General features: G+C 36.6%; 1 protein-coding gene and 1 long non-coding RNA gene across 2 annotated transcripts in view; one reads left to right on the forward strand and one right to left on the reverse strand.

Annotated features, from left to right (window-relative positions):
• LOC129743002 (uncharacterized) overlaps nucleotides 1-9,735 on the forward strand; it is a 70,617-nt gene extending 60,882 nt beyond the window's left edge. Inside the window, exon 4 of the long non-coding RNA XR_008736580.1 lies at nucleotides 9,350-9,735. This is a non-coding gene — a long non-coding RNA (uncharacterized LOC129743002). The remainder of the gene's footprint in view (nucleotides 1-9,349) is intronic.
• The window catches only part of LOC129742999 (frizzled-4), a 156,170-nt gene that overhangs the window by 53,713 nt on the left and 83,152 nt on the right, over nucleotides 1-19,305 (reverse strand). The window lies entirely within an intron of this gene.

Below are 19,305 nucleotides of genomic sequence, written 5' to 3' on the forward strand. Positions count from 1 at the left end.
TATTAAAATTTATCACTACTAAATTACTACTAATTAAAATTAATTTTAACCTATTTAAATAAGTTCAAACAGTTTACCCTCTTTTAAAAATTTTATGAGATTTTTTTTCCTTTTCTGCATCATAAACCAAAACTTCATAAATCGTCCCTGTTATGTCGTACTTTACAGTCGATGAGGATGTGTTCAACTGTTCTTGTGACGCCGCAAATCAAATAATCGTGTTTTAGGCTTAAATCTTATTGCATTGCAACAAATGACGATATGATTCGAAAGAAAAAAAATTTTTTCAAGAAATTGTTACCGTTGCGAAATTCAACTCGGTAAAATTTGCATAAAGTAAGTTTTTATTTGTTTTTTTTTTCTTCAATTATTTGTTCATTGTTTTATATTGTATATGGACATGTCCCGCTTTTTTGTAGTATGTCCCGCCGTCCCGCTTTTTCCTCGAAATGTCCCGCTTTTTTTTCTTGGAAAACTTTTACAAAGTTTATTGACTTAAACTGAAAAAATCAAACTTTAATCTCAATTTGAATTTATTGGTTCGACAAAAAAAACTCTTTCAAAAATGTCATTCAGTCATAGCAACTTCATTAAACGAACTGAAAGGTTTTTACTTAAAATCACTTGAACATTTACAAATAAGAAGACCTTAAGAAGCGATCTTTATTCCTCCTTTTATCCCTATGGAGATTTTGTCATTTTATAAAATAATTGCTTTATATCTCATTTGAATGTTGATCAATCTTATTCACTTTTGTATGAGAATTTATCATTTTTAAAAATTTATTGATCAAAATAGCAATTTTTCATGAAAGAGGGCTCATTTAAAAGGCTTATAATTCATATATCACTTTAAAAACCTTCATGAAACTTTCACAGTTTTCCTTAGAAAAATTTCGCTCAAATTCATTTTGACGAAGTTATTGTTGTATTTTTGCTGAGTAATTAAGGACATTTCACATAAAATAAGTATTGTTTCAGGCTATTAAACCTGCGGTTTTTAATTTTTTGAAATTTTAAATCCAAATTAAATTTTCTCACTGTGCAGTGCTTTGTAAAGAACTTTGGTATGAAGAAAATATTGTTTAAATTGCTTCCAAATAATTTAAGATCTAATATTGTTCGCCAGAATCTTACTTAAGTTGCCTTATGTTATACACCGCCTTTTTTGACTCAATTGTTCAAAGTATATAAATAGGAAAATTTTCTTGAGTTTTAAAATTTTTAAGCTGTATCAAATCGTCCGTTTACAAGTAGGACAATAAATATTTTCTTTCAAATAACGTGTTAATTCGCGAGAATCGTGGAAAATAACCGTGCTTATGGCAAAAAAAACGTGCAAATAGAAGTAAAATAAGAAACACTGAGTAAATTCAATCCGCGTTGAACATAAATTCTTACGATGCTCTCTATGAACAACTTAGGCTGATGATAAACATATAAGTTTGGCTATACAATCAAGGTTTTCTTTCAAGAGTTTTTCAATGTCCCGCTTTTTTTCGGCTGTGTCCCGCTTTTTTTCGTGAAATGTCCCGCTTTTTTCTAAAACTATCTGGCAAGCCTACTCTAAGGGCCTCATTTGTAATTGTGCTAGAAAGACGAATCAGGTAAAGCGGGAATCAAAAGAAATCTCGGTAGCCCTCATAGAAGCTCACAATCTCATTTCCATCCACCAGGACCCAAAAGTCTAAGCTGGTCCATGCATTCTGGGACTTCGTCCAATTGCCGAGGTCCGCATCTGGTACTGCCATTGAGACCAAACAAATAGGCGCCCAGCCAGGATATTTATATTCCATGCGCATTAGACTGCCCCAAATTTGTATGGGAAATTCAAAACCTGTGAAATGTTATGCGCTGCAGGCTAAAATTGATCCTAGACCTTGTACAAGATCTCATGCCAAATTTGGGCCAGATCGGATCACGGGAAGGGGTCGCTCAACGAGCCTGAAGTTTGTATGGGATTTTGAGACATTTTGTTCGGGAGAAACATGAAAAACCAGTTTTCCATCAATAACTTTGTTTCCCGTCGGCCGATTTCTTTCAAAAACGGGTTTTCTTAAAGCCTGAATTATGAAAAACATTTCATCCGAAGACTGCATATCGATAAGAGTTAAGACAAAAAAGTTATTAGGCTTCCAAAATGGGCTAACTTTTTTAAGGATGGTATTCATCACTGTAAATGAGTCGGGGCGGTCGAACTTATTGACGCCTCATTAGCAGTGATGAATACCACCGTAAAAAAAGTAAGCCCATTTTGGAAGTCCAATAACTTTTTTGTCTTAACTCTTATCGATATGCAGTCTTCGGATGAAATGTTTTTCATAAATCAGGCTTTAAGAAAACCCGTTTTTGAAAGAAATCGGCCGACGGGAACCAAAGTTATTGATGAAAAACTGGTTTTTCATGTTTCTCCCGAACAAAATGTCTCAAAATCCCATACAAACTTCAGGCTCGTTGAGCGACCCCTTCCCGTGATCCGATCTGGCCCAAATTTGGCATGAGATCTTGTACTAGGTCTAGGATCAATTTTAGCCTGCAGCGCATAACTTTTTCAAAAGTCGGGTCATTTGGGGCACTCTAATGCGCATTCGGTAGGCTGAACGGAGACCAACATCCGTTCCGGCCTGAGGAGCTGACGAGGAATTGGCAGAGTTACCGCCAATTCTTGACAGTTGCCTAGCCACGTTATCTCAAGTACCCGTAGCGTTCCGAAGGAGAAGCATCATCAGCAGCAAAGGCCGGCCCAACGAAGCACACGACACACAAAACACCAGGTGAATAAAAAAAAACATAAAAACTAAAATTTCAGTGTTAGTGTTTTTAATAACTCCGAAGAGTCCGAGATCAGCAATTTTGTAAAAGCCGACCTTGAGGAGCTCCGTTCCTGCTGAAGATCGAACTAGCCAGAAAAGAAGGCCTTGTGTGCCCACCCTCCACTGAGTCTCCAGAGGAACGACCAGGGACTCGAGGGCTTAGGTTTGGCCCCCTCTGGTCCAGACAGTAATAAAATAGCATCGCCACTTCCCAAAGCGGTCCAAAATAGGTAACGGACCTACGGAACACTGGTGGTGTGTTGGAAGGGTTCATGTCCTTAAATAAAACATGGGCGTTGTTTTTGGCACATCACGGAATAGCGTTGGTGCTTGATGAAGATGAGCCGAAGGTCGAATACTCGATACGAGGTAAGATACCTTAAGTTATTAAAAAAGCCCTTCCGCCTAGCCCTTTCTGCTAAGCGCATGGAATCGTAAGCTATACAAAATTTATCATGAGTATTCTAAATGAAATTCGGATATTAGATGAGTACTAAGCTTGAACCTCTTGCAAATCAGCCAAAAAAACACATCTGTTCGATTCATCAAAGTCGATCCCTCGTCGGCAGGACCCTGTATGTAATCTATATAGCTACCCCAATGAATGATTTAATCGTACCATGATTGATTGGTCGCTAATGATACCCAACCGTGCTTGTGTTCAGTGAAGTTTCCGCGGCCAGATTTCCACTTGTCAGCAAACTCACCGGAGATTGCCGTTTCAAACCTACTGATGCCGACAACCACGCACGTACCGGTAAAACGAGAAACCCAGAGGGAATCGCCGCCGGAGATGAGGTGTGTGTGAATTTGAACATTTATTATCGCGCGCTCATATTTTGTACCACTCAGCTTTGCGAAAGCTCTCTCCACTAGACTTCCGATAAACCGTGTTGGTGCCGGTACACTTGTTTGTATGTAGGTATACCGCAAGTCATTTTGCCGCTGCCGCCTTTGCCGCGTTGATTAAGTGCTCTATCAATTATTTTAGCACATTCGTTATTTCGCTTCAGAGAGAAGGAAAGTGGATGGATTGCTCAGTACTAAACAAATGTGTCCGGTGATTAGTTGCAGCAAATGCAAAGTACTTCAAAAGAACTGAGTTATTTATGAATTGCGTGAACCTTTACATATTGAGTACCTAAGCTAGTCTGCAAGTTAAACCGCGCTGAATATGTGAGCGATCGGGATATGTCGTTAGAACTATTCTCAACTCATCAGTAACTGATCGATCGCACCAAAGAAATGCGATCCCCAAAACACCTGGAGCACTGTTTTATATATATTCTGTAGCCCCATGAACATGTATAGATGGTGTGACTTGAAGTCCAAGGGAGCAGTAACCATTACAATTTTCTCAATAACACTCCAGAGCCAACCGCTACAATAGCCCGTCTTGTTTGAACTTGCCAAACATGACGCAAGGTATCAGTGGTTCTTCCCTGGAGAAACGTTGAACCAGTGTGTTCTGCATGTATCGAAAACATTATTTTTACCTCAACTCGGTCACCATTTCTTGTACTAGAATTGTCAATTTGACTTTTTGACGATCACTGTATCTCTCTTTAACCTTAACCGATCTGCCTTTTGTGACGAATACTGAAAATATTCACTTCATGGACTTTAAATTTTCTGGTTAAGTCTTTTAAATTTCATTAGTTACTCATCTTTTCTAAATAATTTCTTACGGATCAAATCTTAATTTGATTGGAATTTTATCTGTCCAATTAAATCTCAATTGAAATCTTAACCACAAAATTCAAACTATGTTGCCACTACATCATCCCAACACTCTGTTCACGGTTGCAAAGTGCAAAACGAAATTGGCGAAGAAGGAAGCTGCCAGCCGGCTGGCCCAGCATCCATCCTTCGTCCAGCAGCATACACATAATGTGGTCCAGCAGTAACAAGCATAAAAAATCTTGCGCTAACTCTCGACACTACGCGCAAACGCCTCGACATGTTGCGTTGGGCCTTCGCTTAAAATGGATAATGGACCTTTTGCATCGTCGTCGTCGTCGTCGCGTCGTGCTATGGATCAGTGCAATGGCAGGGAAAAAAGCTGAGGTGGTACCCGGGCCCTGTTAAAAATGCAACGGGTATTAAAAATGTATAATTTATGCCTCACCATAACCAGGTTCTGGGTGATGTGGTGCGTATACCTTCGTACATTACACTTAGTTCATGCAAGAGTACTGAATTTTCTCTTCCTCTGGAAGCGCGGGGCGGGTGCAAACCGATGAATGATGCATCTCGTTTGGTAACAAACAACCTTCCTTTGGCTGGCGGACAAGAAAACCAGTTCTTGCATCTTGCCTTCTCCCCTAGTCGGCTTCGATTCTGGATGGTAGTCGGAACCGATTTGGGATGTTATTGAGGTTGGTTGGATTGCATTGTCCATTTTCAGATCCCAGCGAAGGAATGGCTGCTCGAGTTCACCTTCGGCTGCACGTGTAGCCGTGGTTTGAAAAATCAAATGCGCGTCGAGTCGGGGGATGCCTTCAACACCTACAGTCGTCTCACGGTATTGTATTTCTTAAAAGAGCGTCAAAATTTTTGCACAGAATAGGAAGAAAATTTGGCTGTTAGCCGATCGGTAGAAGTCGTAATGAACCCCTATGCAACAATGGACGATGTAATTTCTGGAGATGATGTAGTATTTATATAGGTTTTTAGAGACACACCTTGGTATTTATAAGCGATTTCTGTTGCAATAATACATCTAAACGATGTATACAATGTGAATACATCGTGTCGTGTAATATCATAACCAAGGTCATTCAAATACTAGGTTATCTGACTTTTACACTAAGTAGGCGAGGAGTGCGCGGTGATGAGTGGTAGCAAGTGGTAGGCTCGTTGCGTTTGTTAGTAAACATAAAAAAAACTATTCGCATGTAATATTATTTTTGAATCTTAAGTTCTCGAACAATACAGAAATTTGTGTTCCATTGGCCAGGAAGTGCTTTCTCTTCAGGAGTGAATCTTACAAACTCGAAGAAAATTAATTCCTCTCCCGTGTGTACCGTATATGACGAAATTTTATTACATTGTATAAATGATTCAAACATTACTCTGATTGATTAGATCCCAGATCCCAGATTGAGTGCCATTTCCTGCCTGGATTTAGACAAGATGTTCCGAAGGTGCCAACGTTAAAACGATTAAATGTAACTTTAGGACCGATGAACAGCTGAAAGGTGAGAGGGAACAATCGATAAGCAAACCTCACCTATAGCCCCAGGTACATCAAGTTTGGCAAGATTCATCGAATATTCTTTCTCAAAATGGTACATTCCAGGGCTTCCTGGAGTCGAGGCAGCTAGCATATTTATTGAAAACACTGTCCAGCAAGAACAAACTTATTTTTTTGTTTTTAAAATGATAATCCATTGACAATTCTATGACGTTTTGAAAGATCTTTCCAAAATTAACAATTCTTAAGAATGCTTTTAAATCTAGTTAAATGTACTATGTATCAGCAGGAGAGTAAAAATATTTTATTTACTAATATTTATTTAGTAATTTACAAAATCAATAATCATTATTACAAGATCTGCTGTACTCATAATTACAAAACGCTGTTTTATTTGAAACAGGTTTATTGTAGCAATTCACTTTATTGGTAACAATCTGTCGCAGCTACAATAAGTCTTGTGAGCCAGCCGATTTGGTGGAATTGTGCCTAGGCACTTATTCTTCACAGTCTCGTATCATTCCGTTTGCGACGCTATTTGATTGTCAATTTTCAAATCATCAGGAGCGGTTCCATACTAATGTGTCTTCAAATACCGGTGGTAAAGGGTTTTCCTTGTAGGGTTGATGAGGAGTAAAAACACTTCTTTACAGGTTGGCAGACAAATCAAAAGAGAGTGTATTATTCCTAAAAATTAGGGGGAAAGTTCATGATATGCGCCACGACGGTAAAACGCGCCACTTGGAAATACATAATATGCTTGTGTTTAATGCATGAAAAACATCACTAATCTATAAATGATTGATCGAACAATCAAGGCATATTTAAATTTTGTTCCTAAATGTAGTAAAATTAATTTAAAAAATAAAATAAAGTTTAACCTTGTTTTGATGTAAAATGCAGCAAATTTTCAGTAAGGTTTTACTATGGTTAAGAACAGCAAAACAATAAATGTTTTGTGCAGAATGAGATTAAAATTTTATAAATTTGGATTTATGATTGCGAAAACATGTTAAACATGCGAAAATAGTTAATTTTAACAAGGTTTCTATCATATCCTATTGTTTTGGAAATACGCGCCAGGTTCATTTGATGCTAATAGTATGAAATGAACATCTCATAGTTTTCTAAAACGGTCTGTGCGAAAAGAAAAACAAAATATTCTTAATGAACATAAAATAATAGCTCTGATTCTTTTTTCTTGATCCCAACTACCGTTTTTATGAATTAATCATTTTGTACTAAAATTAAATTTAGTTTTGATGGTTTAGAATTGTTAACATATGGTTTTTTTCAAAAATATTCTTGAATAACCCCTTTTCAAATCTTAAGTGAGGGAATGGAAAAAGAAAAAATAAACCGGTGAACTGGAAGTGTGTTTACTGTTTTCTTAGTTGGAAAAGTTGTTAAAAAAATGTGTGCCTATGTTCGACGAAGCATCCGGCGTCCCTGGACCATCGAGGAAATGGCCAACGCGATCCAAGCCCTGGACTATGGAGTGTCCCAACACTTGGTGGCCAAAAGATTCGGCATTCCAAGAAGAACGCTGATGCGCTATGCCGAAATGAAGAAAAAAACGGGTAAAATTGAAATGCCCCGGCTAGGAGGAGTTAAACCGGTCTTCACGGAGGAACAGGAGCTTGAGTTAGTAAATTACCTAAAGCATATGAGTAAGTGTTTTTTTGGACTCACCTCGATGGACGTAAGACGCCTGGCATTCAATATTGCTGAAAAACATAGCATCCCTCACCCATTCGATCGATCTAAGAAAATGGCTGGGCCGGCATGGATGCGATCATTCCTTAAGCGGCATAGTGATCTATCACTTCGAAAACCAGAAGCGACTTCATTGGCAAGGGCCAGGGGATTCAGCCGAGAAAATGTTGCGAAATTCTATGATTTGTTAGGCAACATTTTCTCAGAACATGATTATCCGCCCAGCAGAGTTTACAATGTTGATGAAACTGGATTTTCGACGGTAAGTGAAAACCAAAAAATTTAAAATTGAAATAAAACTCATAAAGAAACTTACAGGTTCCTACACGCAGTTCCAAAATAGTAGCGGAAAAAGGTGAGAGACACACATCGGGAGTATCTTCTGCGGAGCGGGGACAAAACACTACTGTTATTTTCGCCATGTCAGCAGCGGGTGGCTTTGTGCCGCCCATGTTCGTTTTTCCCCGGCAGCGCATGCAGGAAACTTTGAAAGTTGGAGCCCCTTCTGATGCATTGTTTGCGTGTGCTCCTAAAGGCTGGAGTAACGCCAGTACTTGCAGCAAGTGGTTCGACCATTTCTTGGCACATACCCGCCCTGCCAAAGATGCTCCGATACTTTTAATTTTGGATGGACATTCGAGCCATACAAGGAATTTTGACATGTTGGAAAAAGCCTCCAATAACTACGTGCGAATTATTTCGATTCCGCCACATACATCGCACAAAATACAACCACTAGATGTGGCATTTATGGCACCACTTAAACGGCACTATAATCGCGCTGTGGAACATTTCCTTCGTCGCAATCCCGGTTCCAAAGTGACTCTTCACGACATAGCAGCTCTGGTCAATGAAGCTTACACCGCTACGGCTTCCGTTTCAATAGCAGAAAATGGTTTCCGTGCATGTGGTATTGTACCGTTTAATCCTTCAGTTTTTAATGATCGAGACTATGCTGCTGCTGATTTCCTCAATATTTTTGAACCGAATATGGAGCTACATACGGAAAGTAACGATGGTAGCCGCAGTATTCCTGCAATCGAAGGTACAAATTTAAAATTTTCATTTCGCCTACAAAAATATATACTTATGTTTTCTTCTATCACTTTTTTAGTTGATCAACCGAGCACCTCGTCAGGAACTACCGAAGCGAATCCAATATCGGCAATGCCTTCAGTCTTCCAGTGTTTCGGATTAAACGAAATTTTTCAACTAGACGCAGGGCAAACACTCATTCTAATGGACCAAGACGTAGGCACACATACCGAGAGTGCAACTGTCAGTTCACAAATTTTCGAAATCGAAAACACGCAAGAATATAATCCGAATACTTCTTCTGGGATTCGTAGCGACCAACGTACGTTAAGTTGAAACAAAAACACTTCGAAAATTAAACGTGAAAATGAAATTCACGATTGCTATGATTAAATAAAACAAATATTCTATATTCTTTCAGACGATTCTTCGAACGCGAACTTCGAAAGTGGAACTTCCTTTGGATTTGACTTTGGTAAACGTACGTGTGTATAGAATGGAAATCAAAACAATGAAACCATGATGACTGCTTTGATGCGTAAAAATTTAAACGATTTCGAATATTACATCAAACTTTATGTCGTTTCAGATGATTCTTCAAATTCCTCAGCTAACAATATCGTCATTAATCCAAACGTTTACTACATGCTGGATGGCGATGGTTTAGTGTCAGAAGTAAGTTCTATTAAATCAAAAAATGCGAAGCCGAAAGGGAGATCTGGTCAGAATGAAGGGGCTACTGATTTGACGTCTTCTCCTTATCGAAAGGAATTGTTGAAAGGAAAAGCCCGTAAAGATCAAAAAGGCATTAAAAAAACAAAGTCAACTTCCAAAAAATTGAAAACCACACAATTTTGCAACGATGTTTTGTGTTCGCTATGCGGAATGCTTTTCAGTTCATGCGAAGATGGTGTTGGCTGGAACAAATGTACTGAATGCAGCTGTTGGTTCCACGTCCAGTGTTTGGAACAGGATTTACAAGCAATCTCTAAGTGTGGAAGCTGTGAGTGAACAATCTGGAGAATACAATTCTTACTATAAAAAAAATATGAATTTGTAATCAAATGTTTTTGTTTCTACATTTCAGGTGTCTGAACGATGCGATACAATTTATCAAAAGTTGTACAATGCTTGAAGCATTTTTTTTTGCAATGGAAGAATCATTTTGTTTTTGTTTTATAAGTATATTTTTTTGTTTGTTTTATAACTAATCATTTTCGTTTTTTTTTCGATTTGTTTCAATAAACTAAGAACTGAAACCTGCATACTCCCATGACTTCAGGTAAACCTAAATACCTTATAATATCACACATATTTCGTTTAATATACTTGATACTAAAAGTTTTCAACTTAAGCGTTCTAGCTGAAAAAAGACTGAAATTATTACAAATTATTAACAACAAGATGATAACGAACTACATTCTAATTAAGATGAGTATTAAATTCCGCTGATGTTTTCCAAAATGCTTTAAAATCTGGAATGGCGGGCGTTAAGACAACTGTTACTTCTTCAAATCAAACATCTTATATCTCCCTTCTACATAACTTTACTTTTTAAAAGCTTTAACACAGGTCTTAAATTTTTTTCATGTTTAGACAACAAAGTTTACGAAATGTTGAAAAATTGTTCATCTCTTTTAATGGTATATTGTTTTATTTTAGAGAATATATAACAAAGTTCTAGTTAGAAGCTAAGTGAATTGATCATATAATAATACACGATGCGGATGAACTTTATTCATCCGTATAATTCATTAAAACCTGTGGCGCGTTTTAGGAATTGTTTACGGGCTTATCAATCGCATGTTTTGGTGCATCATGACAGTTGTTTGTGATCGAATTGAGCACCTGTTGGCGCATGATAGCAATACATCTGTACTCTGCTCTGTAAAATTAATAATGGTAAAATTGAATATTTTATGGTTAAATAACAATTTTGAATAAAAAAAGGCATTGGAACTAGTAGGAAATACAATTTCGAAAGACTCGGGTAAGTTTTCATCCATTAAAGCTGCTTAATATTCAATAATATCAACGATTTCCTTATATGGCGCATATTGACGCATGTTCCCCTACATAGTTAGGTCCCTGCCTTGTGTCGTTTCCTTAAGAATCGATTAAGAGAGAAAATCTCTCTTTTACTCGAAAGTGTTTTGCCCATTTTACCGAACATCGAAAACACGCTTAATGTGAATACTATACATACCTGATTTTCGGTTCATCATCTTCAAACAAAACGCTACTCACGGGACTGGGTGATCCAACATCGTAGTTGTGATCCCTGCCGGTTTAAGTTTATTCACTTTTCAGCAGACTTTTTTTTTCGAATCAAACCGTGAAGAACCGTATCCCGTTTATAGCATCGAAAAGAATCTGTTATTGGAAATAGTAAATCTTTGAGCTTTTTGTGTTTCGATCATTTTTATCATATTTACCTGCACGTCCCACGTTTTAGTGAACAGCTCCAAACAAATATATAGAATTTAACGCAGAATGTCCAGCATTCATCCCGCAACAGGTTAATCATACCGAGCACGATCCCTAAGGAAGGGAGTGAATCCCCGAAGTAGAACTTCTCGACACTTGTAGCTGTCCTCTGCGCTAAGGTCCTCGGGAGTCTTCCAAGTCCATAAAACGAACAAGGCCGTCGGGATATGCTTTTAACTGCACTTTGAGTCGAATCGAATCACACGTATGATAAAACTCGGAAAAAATTGAATGCTTTGTTGGTAAACAGACGCAACGTAGCCTTGGTAGCCAATTTGAAAAACCAACATGGTTGATCGGGAATTTTGGTAGATCAGTACACCTACTATATACCCCCCTTGATCATAACCTTCTATGTGATATCGCATCAAGTAGTCAATGGTTTCCTAAATTGACGTTCAAATTTTTTTCATTTCAAAACGTAAGAAACGAATAACGAACCTCTGCTGTATTTGTTTGGCTTGTGAGTAATACCAAAATTATATAGAAGTGTAAGCAAACCTAATGTTTCGAATATTATTTCATTATTTTGCGATTTTAGAAAATTCGGCCCATTTACATCAGCAGTACAAAAAAGATCAAATGATTTCAAACAGCCAGAAACATCAAGACGATGTAATATTATGTAACATTTGCTACTCAAGTAATGTGCAAGGTTGCCGAAATCACAGAAAAATATGTATTATCACAGAATTTTGAGAAAAAATTCATTACAGAATCTGTGGCATAGATCACATATTTTCTAATTTTTATACAGATTCCCAAAATTATAATTTTTTTTATCATTTTCGACTTTTTATTACTGACTATAGTTCATGAAAAAATGAAAACAAGGTAATGTAATTTGATTTTTTTTCAATTAAAACTAGAAAATTCCATGTTTTTATGTTTGACATGATTTTCCGATGAACTTCATAAAAAAGGCGTCACAGAAAACCGTCACTGAATTTTAAGTTCAAATGACAGAATTCGAGATTTCTTTTTGTCAAAAACACAGAATTTTTTTTCGGCAACCTTGGTTATGTGCAGGAAGAATTGCAGATTAAGAATTAACTTGTAACGGTCCGTAGTGGACAATGTGGTAATATTCGTAGATCTCCAAAACATAATTTGTTCATGTAGCATGTGTGACTTACTGAGAGTTGATCCCTGGGTGAGTGAACTGGAAAACGCCGGTAAAATGGAAAAATCCACCCGGAGGACCACAGAATAGCTTATCGTTATTCTGACAGTCGTCATGAGTTGCCAATGGTGACTTTCATAACTGGTGGTGAAAATAAAGTTTTCTTGGGACGTTGAGAAGAAAAACGGAGGCCTTAGCCATTTTAGATTTGAGTCGTTCGGTTGGCATTTTTAAGAAGTAAGCTTGGTAAAGTCTCGGATTGTGATTTTTTAAAAGGTTTTAGTACGAACTAGTAGTTTTGCTCTGTGGTGTACCCGTAAGTCGACCCTGGACCGATTCCAGTCCAACCCCAAACTGTGGAAGTTATCCGGCGGTGGCTTAGTGCGCAAGTGGAAGGACGATTCGATCGGTAAGTTGACCATTTTAGTTACCCAGGGTGTTACAAACTTTAAGCAGAGTGTTTGCACATTTTATGCAGCGGAGTTCTACGGATAATACCAAAGAGTCTAAGTTCGTGAATCTAAACAAACTTCCCTAATTTCGCCAACCCCATTTTGTGTACTTTCGTTGGAAGCCCACCCCTGGGAAGAAAGTTCGGGTTTAAAGCGACTTCAGCACATCAACTCCTTGAGTTGTTGGCGCTTAAGTGCTTAAAGTTTATTTGCTAATTTAGCTCAAAAAATTTATTTTCTTATTTCACAAAGTGGATGTAATAGCGAGTTATAAGGGTTTATTGTTTGCTGAAGGTTTTTTTGCCGTCTTATTTCAGCTTAATTTTCTGGAAAGAAACGAGACGGTACAAACTCTCAAAATTCAGGTGCATGTTCAACTCGGTAATGAGTTTCACAGTTAACACATTAAGGACTGCGGAGAAATCTAAGCCCGAAAACACCAAAATATTTCATTCTCTATCTCAGAAACGACTGGACCTAATTCTACAAAATTAGTATCTTTAAGTTTTCGGAAGTGTTGAACACAATTATGTAGAAATAAGTTTCTTTATAAAATGAATCACATTTGAGTTATGCTTCTCAGTGAAGCGCATTCACGTCAAGCGAAAAAAAAACAAGATATCTCGTATTTGGTCCTCAATGTGTTATACCCAAAATAATTTCTAAATTAATGTTACGGTATTTTTCACGTAAAAGAAGCTTTTGATGCATCACATCGGTTCTAGGTGTGTCCTGAAGTAACTCCTTTACTTTTACGTATCTAGCTCATGAATTTCACGTAAAGTCTAAGTGAAAGCATATTGTGCATTTTTTCAAGCGTTTGGTAGTAAATAATAATTAGAAGAAGGAATTGTCGTCAGTTAACTGTTGTAGGAAATTTCAGAGGACTATTTGTTTTTGTGGTTAATCGATTAATCTGCAGTCGTTTCGCGTTCCGGGTTGGGTGAAAAGTGAATTTTCTATCAGTCCTTAACAAAGTAAAATTCTATCATTGTATCATATTTTTTCTATATTTTTTCAAATTTCTCAAAATTTCCTGAATCAACCCGCTGGCAAGAATTCCTGGAATTGAAGATTTTTAGAACAATAAAAGTGTAGTGTTAATGTGCAGTGATGAAGTGATAGTGATTATCATTCAAATACTTGAAACATTTAACGTAGTATCTATCACCACATCCGTTGAACACAATAAAACTTCACATAAATTGTAGGTAAGCAACAATTCCTATAGGGACTCGTTTATATTTTTATTTCGTAGCATCTACGTGAAAATCAATTGGATAAGAATTATGTAATTTTTCACGTAGCCACGACGTGCAGATTATTCTGCGTGTAAGATGAACATATCAAGATGATTATTTTGTTGAGGAATTTAAATCGCAAAAGATTTTTGTTACATTTTATGAAAAACATGATTTTTATTGTTAAAAAAGTCATTAAGAGAATTATAATTTTTGAGTTGGTTCTTAAATAAAAAAATAATTAGCTTAGCTTAGCTTAGCTTAGCATAGCTTAGCTTAGCATAGCTTAGCTTATTTGACTACTCACATCCACCTCGAATCGTTTTTATTTCTGTTGTTCTGTATTAGAAAATGTTTCTATGATAAAAACCTATTATGGTTTCTCGAACGAATTATCATACAAATTTTTTATTCAAGAATTTGATTAATATATGGAGGAAAACCGCCTTCTACCGTACACTTAAGTTTTCAACCAATATCCCCAAAAATATATTTTTGTAAGCATTCATTTCTCTTCTGATTCTGATAGAATAACAGAGTTGTGATGGAAAAATCATATTGCGAAAAAATAATTTTCAACAATTCAACAGTTCGTTTTTCTTTCCTAACTCTTCAAAACACCTTTACATGATATTATTAAAATGCTGGAATCTTAAAATCCAGGATCATTTAAGTTGAATCCAAAGTTCCATAGTTTATTGATTCAAGTTTAATATATTTTTTTAAACATCACCAATGAAATCAAATTAACATGTTGAGGGAAATTTACAGATTTGTCAAAACGATTCTACCTTTGAAAATGTTGTAAAAATTATACTTTGCTCTGGATTTATAAAGGACTTCTAAGAGTTTTGTGGAGCCCTTCTTCATCTTCATTCTTCAATTTTCCTCCCGAAATGTATCTTCTACGGTTGTGCCAGGTAATCTGGGATTTATTCTATTTCATCAGTATTTTTCTTCTTTGCTCTGCGATCCGCTACAAAAAGAAAGGCATTGTTCCTCCCGGAAATAGACCAAATCAAATCATTGACATTTTCTCACAATTAATATTCCGCATAAAAAACATTTTTAAATTTTGCATCGTCAATAACATGTCTTTGATTTTTCAATAATAATAATTGACAAAGAAATATGTAATCTCCACGGTAAAAAATTATTATTGATTCATTAATACTACTTTTTTATATTAAATTTTAAATTTACATTTTCAATTAGGATCAAGTTTGCAAGAATTTCAAACCGCTTAGTTTTAAACTTTTATTTTTATGTTTGAAAATTTGATTTATTTTTCTAGATAGTTGATATCTCAGAATTTGTTTAAGAGATTGGTTGATTCAATTGAAGGCTTTCTTGAAAAAAATAATTCTATGCTCAAATCAAATAAACTAAATCTTCCAGACTCTTGAGCAAATTCGTAGATATTAAACGCCGCTAAAATTAATTTCCCTATTTTGTTATTCAAGGCAAAGTTAAACAAATTTAGCATGCCATTTGAATGATTTTTTGGGCTTGTGATATAGCTCAGTTGGCAAGTCTGTTGTCTCCTGAGCCGATGTCCGCGAGTTCGAGCCCAAGAGTAAACATCGAACACAGTTGTACCGGATAAGTTTTTCAATAACGATCCGCCAACTGTAACGTTGATAAAGTCGCGAATGCCATAAAGATGGTAAAACGACTATAATCGAAACAAAAAAATAAATTGAATGATTTTAGGATGTGTTATCAAAAATAACGATTTAATACGAAAAACTATTAAAGTAAAATACCTTTAAAATGAATGCTCAAATGGTATAAAAAATATATATTTTTAAGTATATTTTATTTATGCATTGTTTGATAAAGAATTATCATAGAAAAAAAAACAGTGAACGAACAGTGGAAAAACGACGAACGTGAGGTGATCGTGTTCAAGGAGAGGCGAGAGCAACGACCTGAACTCTCGACCAGAGACCGGTCAAATAGCGACCTTTTACGGACTATTTAAAATTACCAACTACCAATCTTTCGTCTCAACAAAATAGTACACTGGTAAAGAAGCCTCGGACCGGCAAGACGTTATAAAAAGGTTGAAGTGAGTTTGATTCTTACTTTCCGACGGCGTTTTCTATTTTTTTTGCTACTGGGATGAATTGTCCAATAGGATGAAAATGTTTTTATTTTGACGCTTGAATGTTTGAATGTAGTGGTAATGCATAATTTCGTTAGTAAGCTCGAATCTTTATGTCAATTGTTGTGAAAATAATCATATCATCTTTGGCGCAATGCAGTTTCAGAACATTTTCGGCATCGATCGGCATTAAAATTTTGCAACCTATTCTTTGGGTGTTATTAGGCTGAAAATTTCATTAAATTCGTCCATTACACGATTAGAAAGTTCATTAAGTTATGTCATGAGACGGAATAAACCAAATAACGATTTGAAATCAAACAAGTTCACACGAGCCAAGAAACACAAAAGAAAGTGTTGCATTTTTTTGCATATACAGGCCTTATCGTAGTTTGTGTGACTTATTTGGATTCTAATCGTCTTATTAATGAATTTTATTAAATTTTGAACCTAATGATCTAGTGAGTGAAAAATGTCGGAACTTAAAGCTTTTATTGAGTGCACATTGTGCAGAGAGCGAATTCTCGCAACCTGATTTTGTTATATAAACATCGATCGGAAAATTCGATGATGATGATGATGATGATGACGAAACTAACTTGTTTGTTTGGGAGTATGAAAAATTAGTTAACAAGAAATACATAGAAGTGGCACAAGCTTACTTTTAAATAACTTTCAGAGTCGAAGAGAACAGCCATACGGTTTCATAGTGCAGATGTGTTTGTAATCATATCTCATACCACTCAAGTAACCATAAGCACTAAAAACTAGCACCAATTCTGCTCTAACATCAGCTATAGAGTTTGATTCTGTGCATCATATTAGCTCTGTGAGCCAGGTTTGGCGAAATTAACTGCTACTTTAGTGCAGAAACTGGTACAACCCTCTAAAAGCACTGTATAAGCATTGGTGGGCAAAATACTGGGAACTTCAAATGACGTTCAAGTGAGGTACGACCATGCGGAATTTCTATTTTTGTTTGGTTTCATTTTTCTGCCATGATACTGAATTTGTCTTTTGTTTTATTTGCTTATGCATATTAAAAGGATCTATCGGGTTGAATTTCTTACATCATTTTTTATTTTTCAGCTGGAAAACCTGGAATCGAATTCATGACATCTATGGCTCGGACATTTTTCAGTAACTCTGCTTGTGGACCTATGATGGTTGCATTAAATCTTTGCAAAAAATCCTATTTGAATCAAATTTCTAGCAACCGGTGCCCTAAATTTGCATCAATTCAGCATCAATCAATGCTTATGTGCTTTGGCCCTATGCCACTGTTGTGCTTACATAGTGCCAAAAAGTATTAAAGTAAGCTTGTGTGATGCCAATTTGATGCTAAGAAACCATAGCATTGGATATTCTGATTTAGAGCTATGTTGCATGTTAAAAGCATTTTGCAAAACTGATCAAATGTTAGTTGCATTTTAAAAGAAGGGCTGTTAAAATGCAAAATTGCACTTGATATGCTGATATAGTGTAATTTAGCACTTGAATGCTGGTATAAAGCTACAAAAAAGCATAGCTTTAGTGCTTATGGTTACTTGGGTAATGGTTACTTGGGCAGGTTAAACAATAGAATTTTGTAGGGTCGATTCTCCTCTTTTTGATAGTTTCCAAATTTCTTAGGATCCAAAAAGACTTTTTTAGTAAGGCTTTGCTCGAAAGTACTCTGATAAAAATTTCAAGTTCAACTAAGTAAGAATAGATGTTCAAACTTGTGGGATCACTGTTCCGCAAAACGCACTTGAAATGAAAGTCGAAACTCAACATCGGCACGGCTGCTGCTGCACACCCCAGCTCGAGTGTTGACCGCTCAACACTTTTCTAGTGCGCGAATTTACACATTGCCTCAATCAACATCTTGATTGTTTGCGGAATCCAAAACTGAGCAAAAAAAACGAAATGCTATACAGAAAGTATAGGTCGGTTAAGGCTACAAACGGGCAAAATAATACCAAATAAATCAATTCTCGAATGAGAAGGAAATTTACATGATTATATGCCTATACATATACAAACAGTACGGTTTGAGAATTTCTGCGCTCTGCCCCTTTCGGAACGAATGGCAAATGCATCGACCACGTCGTCGATGTTCTCCTGCTTCTCAGACTCAGGGCAGATGCAACTGAAAACAGCTTAACAGCTTCGAGAAATGTGACGTGCCGAATGCTCAGGATGATGGGGGTTTGGATTTCTTCCCTTCTGGAAGCAAAACATATCCAAACACGCCTACGAGACGTTCGGACGGGGCATTAAATTGTTGGTACTTTCCTACCTTCCTGCCTACTTGCTATACCTACATCAGCATCGGTATCGGTGAATCAATTTACACCAGTAAACTGGAGGAAATGGCCTTCTGGCATCGGTTAGCGATTCCAATTTGCACTTCTTCGCGTGATTTCTGAGCTAGCCAAAGGGAGCTGGCGGTCTCCGAACGTGGTGAATTATTACCCCCTTTTTGATGAAGTGGTTTGCATTTTTCTTACGAGTAATTTATGTACAGCAAAAGTCAACCAGAGGCTACCGAAACAATTATAGATGTAAATCAGGAAGGACAATTGACCTAAGATGCATCCGTAGGAAAAGCGTCTACAACTTAGTGTGAGTAAAATCAACAAAATTTAGAGTCAATTCAGAAATCCAGGAGCGTCCATATAAAGCAACCATCGAATTCCAATCAGTTCAGGTCAAAAGCAACAACGAGTTGGTGTTTTTTCTCTGTTGAATCCATTTAGTAACCCATCATCGAGAGCGAACGAGCAGTAAATGGAAAATTGCTTAACCGAGTGCAAACAAGTTTTCATCGATGCCCTTTTACAGGTTCCATCCGAACAACGGGCAAGTTTTCGCTCAACCCCCGGTCGAATGGCTTACATTACATATGTATGTAGGAGGTACATGATTTAAGTAAAACGTCGATCAAAACAAGCATTTTGCGCAATTGTTTTCACTGTTGAGGTGATTTTTGTTTATATTTATATTTCGCTTTTCAATTAACCACTAAATAGCACATGATATTTGATGTGATTTCGTTAAATTGAAATTATCAAAAAAATGAATAAAACTATTATTCGAAATTAACTATGTTTTCAAAGAGTTAAACAGCCTTGCAGAAGTTTGATTAAATTC

Source organism: Uranotaenia lowii, chromosome 2 (genome assembly GCF_029784155.1).
Source record: "Uranotaenia lowii strain MFRU-FL chromosome 2, ASM2978415v1, whole genome shotgun sequence".
Taxonomy (NCBI): domain Eukaryota; kingdom Metazoa; phylum Arthropoda; class Insecta; order Diptera; family Culicidae; genus Uranotaenia; species Uranotaenia lowii.